The sequence below is a fragment of the Cebidichthys violaceus genome, unplaced genomic scaffold (genome assembly GCF_023349555.1).
Source record: "Cebidichthys violaceus isolate CVI_PGR_0920_01 unplaced genomic scaffold, fCebVio1.0.p SCAF_90, whole genome shotgun sequence".
Lineage (NCBI taxonomy): Eukaryota > Metazoa > Chordata > Actinopteri > Perciformes > Stichaeidae > Cebidichthys > Cebidichthys violaceus.
In genome coordinates this window covers 117302-122301 of record NW_027176976.1, presented here as the reverse complement: position 1 = coordinate 122301, position 5000 = coordinate 117302, and the positions used below count along the sequence as shown (strand labels likewise).

The window sequence follows — 5000 nt, the reverse complement described above, 5'->3', positions numbered from 1 at the left end:
GATGACGCGACTTCCTGAAGCTGTCCAGGTCCCTCAGGACGATCCACAGACCTCACTGTCAACCGCTTGTCTTTGGAAACTTGGAAACTGTCCGTAGAGACGTCTTTGGTTTGACCTGGACATTGTCCCTGGGAAAAGACATGCTCGATCTTTAAACAGAGTTCTTTCCACTTCACTGTGAGCGGCACAGTGTTCTCCTCCTCGTGTTCAGATAGTTGCCGTATCGTAAAACGAGTTGTACAGTAGACGAATGATTCTCCTTTTTCTTTCATTTCAGTATCACTTCCCAATCTTTTCTCCCTGTCTCTCTCTCTCTCACACACACACACACACACACACACACACACACACACACACACACACACACACCTTGTTTCATTAGCAATGCCTGCCACCTCAGCTTCTCCCTCTCTCTCTCTCTGTCTGTCTCTTATAATCATCTCACCATTTCGCCCACAGCCTCTCAGTGGGATAAAAGATGCTGCTAATGAAGTGTCATTAGATCTGTGTGTGTGTGTGTGTGTGTGTGTGTGTGTGTGTGTGTGTGGTCGCTAACATTAGTCACATCCACCGTGCTGCATCTGGGGAGACAGATGTGATGAAGGGAGTGAACAGGAGGAGGGAGGAGAAGGCAAATACGGGAGGAGGAGGTAGATGGGGAGGTGACAGAGGAGGAGGTAGATGGGGAGGTGACAGAGGGAAGGATGATGATATGGAAGAGGTGTTATGGGGGGGGGGGGGGGTTGAAAACTAACATTGCTCTTACATCTGCAGTGCAGTCCTGTCTGGACTCGGTAATATGTCACACCGCAGATTTCAGCAGTTTTCTTTTTTCCTGGTCGGGAAATGACGGTTGAGAGCAGCAGAATGGCGTCTGGGAGGAACATCTGACACCAGCAAGCTGTTCGTAAAGGTCCTGAGAAAACCTCCAGCTCAGTGACGTCTTGGACTGGTTGCTCTGTTCTCATGTGACCAAAGAAACCAGCCCAGGGTCGCACAGAATGGCTCTGAATAGTCCGACAGTGTTTAAGTCTTTAAAGCTGCATTCTCTCTAGTGTCCACCAGGGGGCGACTCCTCTGGTTATATAGAAGTCTAGTCTAAAATGACTCTACTTCTCTCTTGATTTATTCCCTCAGTAAACATTGTAAACATGACTTTATGGTCTCAATCTCTAGTTTACAGTCTTCTTCACTGCAGCATGAAAACCTGTCCTCTTCTGAGACACGGTGGTTGATGCTCGACTCTATCGATGAATTAATGACGCTTAAAAGGGTTTTGAGATTCGATACTCGGCTCCACTTCTGGATGAGTGCCTCTACTCACTGTACGTCTTATATCTTTAGACCCCCCCCCCCCCGCTCTCCCTCCATGTCAGATCTAACAGTGCAGAGCAGAGCTGAGCGGATCAACATGCCTCGCTGCCCACTGAGGCTGTGATTGTGTGTGTGTGTGTGTGTGTGTGTGTGAGACGCGTTCTGCTTTAATGAGCTATTGTTTGGCCCGAGTCGCCACTCGAGAGGAGTCTGTCGCTCGGCTGACCCCTGACCCCGCCATGCTGCACAAAACTCCATTAAGCACGCCTCATCGGGGGCCGTGGAGTCGCGTTCGTCTCGTCCCTCGTGTCTCTCTGCTTCTGATGATTTCTTTTGCAATTTTCAGACTCGCCGTGTGTGTGTGTGTGTGTGTGTGTGTGTGTGTGTGTGTGTGTGTGTGTGTGTCCGTATAGAGGCGTGTGCGTCAACACGGCGGTGGCCTCGCCGTCCCTCCCTCTCTCCCTCCCTCCCTCTCTCCCTCTCCTCACGCTTGTTTTCTGCCCGTGCGGTCGAACTGTCAGGGTGATTTCACACACATCCAGGGAGTGATTCCGGACCCCCCGCCGCGACCCGCCTCCATCCATCCTTCCCTCCCTCCGTCCCAGCCAATCCCTTGCATCTGCCCCCCCCCCCCCCCCCCTCACAACTACCTCCTCCTCCACCCTCAGACTGTAAGACCTCCAAAAATCCTGTTTCTTTTCATTGTTGGAGCAGCAGCGAGAGCCACAGCTATAAAATAAACCACTGATCTCGATTACCTGCCTCCGTCGACAGGAAGCAGAAGGTGCGACGCCATCGCTGTCCCTGTACAGAGGAGAGGAGAACTTGTGCGTCTCTGACTTCCCGTTGTCACGCTACTCCGATCCCCCAAAATCCCGTTGCATGTTTTTAATACGGTTGTTGTTTTCATAGTCTTAGAAATAGAGAATTTAAAATGATCGACATCGACCGAAATCAAACATTTTGATGCGTCTCATTTTGCAGCTCCGCTAAAAAGAAGATCCCGACTTGATTTATCTAACTCAGTTCATCTTCAGCGGGAAACCAAAACGATGTACATGTTGAGTACGTGATCTCAGGATAAACGTGACGCCAGCCTTCAGCAGTACATCGTAGAAAACTCCTGAAAGAAGAGAACACTGTTTTTGTATGTTCCCGTAGTGAGTGCAGAGCTCATTTACTATCATCAACATGTATTATTGTTTCCCTTCTTTGCCAGGTGTAAAGTCTGGATCCCAGTCACAGACACCCAGACCACAACATCCTCTCTCTCTCTCTCTCTCTCTCTCTCTTTTAAACAGGACAGGACAAGGTCACACTCTGCTCCACCCTTTACAGTAGTACAGTAACATGACACCACACACACACACACACACACACACACACACACACAGGTATGCACACAGGGCTCAGTTTACCTCTCCTTCCACAAAGCCTCGTTGGACGAGTGACATCATCCCCTCTCTCTCTCTCTCTCTCTCTCTCTCTCTCTTTTTCTCCGCAGCTGTCAATCAAAGTAGACAATGAGGTCGGGGGGTTAAACCCCTCCCGGTGTGGGAGCAGCCAGCCTGCCTGATTACAATATCGCATAACACGCACCGACAACAGTTTTATACCTCAAGTGGTGTTTACAAAAAATGTCTGGAGACCCGTCTGCAGCCTCCACCTCGAGCGACTCGGACGCGTGATTGGAGAGCGCGACACAGTAGCCGCTCTCACGCTCTACGTCTGAACAAAGAGGAAACGTTCCCCCGGCGCCGCTGCTGCCGCTGCTGCTTTCAGCTGACGTCGGCTGATTTTTTACAGTGAAACGAAACAAAGAAATGCAGATTGTCCTCAACGTGAACTCGTCTCTGCAAACCGAGCGAAAATAACTTCAAAGAAGCAGAACCAATGTACAGTACGAGGAAACTTCTACGATAGAACGCTTCCTCTTCAGATTAAACTTTCACAACCAATAGATCACGTGGCTGCTGGAATAAAGATTTTAGATGTGGTAATTATGATAATATAGCATTAGTGTTGTCTTAGGCTGCGGTGCAGTAATGTTGTGTAATTTGCTCTTCTACTAATTGCCTTTTGCCCAATTAGGGGCCGTTCACGTTCACCCTCAAATCAATCGAGCATGTCATGTGACGAGGAACAACCAATCGGAGCTGGCAGATATCTTTTCCTTCTTTCCACAGACTGTATATAAAAAGTCGACGTAGTCGTCGTGACGTCTCTCGTTGGTTTGAGGACTGATGTTTTGAAGCCTCGAGTTTGGCGATTTCGCCATCGCCATCTTGGATTACGGCCGTCGCCATCTTGGTTTTTTCGCAACCAATGAACAGAAGTGACCATATTTGGAATTCGGAGGAGTGACGTAGAGACGGCGTATACGTCTCTGGTAGAGACCTGTCGATCACTGTGTAGCCCCGCCCCTAAAGCATCCCCTGCTTTATGGTGTGTTTGACTCTAAATGGAGCATAATGTACTAAATGAACATCATGCTGTATTGAAGAAGACTGTAAACTAGAGATTGAGACCATAAACTCATGTTTACAATGTTTACTGAGGGAATAAATTAAGAGAGAAGTAGAGTCATTTTAGACTAGACTTCTATACGACCAGAGGAGTCACCCCCTGGTGGACACTAGAGAGAATGCAGCGTTAAGACTCTTTGGTTTCGGTTTCACTCGGCAGAACCGGAGGTTGCTGCATGGACCAATCATTGGTCCTTGAATCTCGACCTAGGAAAAAAAAAAAAAAGTCATGTCGTCTTGCACGTCTCTCAGATGCCATTGAGTGTTTGAATGCACCGATTCTGACCTGTCCCCACTTCACTTCCTGCTCTCTAACCTGCTGTTGTTCTGCTTGTTTTTTTGTTTTTTTCAGCGACCTGAACGGAAACAACCTGACAGTCATCACCAAGGCGGACTTCTCTGGCCTCAAACACCTCAGAGTCCTGTAAGTCACGGCCACATTTACCCGTTCACCAGCCGGCAAAAATTCCTGTGCTAGTTCTGGGTCTGGTAGGAATGTGGGAAACATGGCTCTGGTGCCACGGAAAGGCCAGAGGGAACAGAGAGACACACGAGACACCCGCAGGTGCTTGTTCCGGGTGTCGGTGTCAGTCAGATTTATAACAGGGAGGGGTTCATCCTCCACCTTTTGACCCGGGTACGCTTCGCCCTCTGGGAGAGAGTCTGCGCCTGACGGTGGGTTTTCCAGTGTTTACCTGAGGACCGGGATGGACACGAGGTTGTTAAAAAAAAAAAAAGACCAGGAGCTAATGACTCCTCCGGAGGCCTGCTCAGAACAAATTAGCGGCCCGCCGGGGCTCGTTGCTGTCAGGAGGGGATTGAGTGTTACACCGGTGGTCTATTGTGTGGAAGTCTGTGCAGTGTATTTATCAAATGGAGAGATCCCAGCAGCAACTGTGGGAGCAATAATGTGTGTTCAGGCGTTTGAGTTTTCAGTTTTGTTTCAGTTAATTTCAATCTACTGAGATAGAGCAACAAACTTTACTTTTATTCTATTTGAAATACGAGATGAAACCCAATCATGTTCCAAACCAACCCAACACCTCACGTGTCCTGCTGTTGTAGTGTACCCTCTTGTTGTTGGGTTAATTGTCTGAACGAAGACGTTATTCTCTGTTTCCTGGGACTACAGATGTAAATTATAGCTTTTAGATAACTCTG

The 5000-nt window shown here is 48.6% G+C and overlaps 1 pseudogene; it reads left to right on the top strand.

Annotated features, from left to right (window-relative positions):
* Positions 1-5000, top strand: part of LOC137867892 (slit homolog 1 protein-like) — a 29377-nt pseudogene that overhangs the window by 4889 nt on the left and 19488 nt on the right.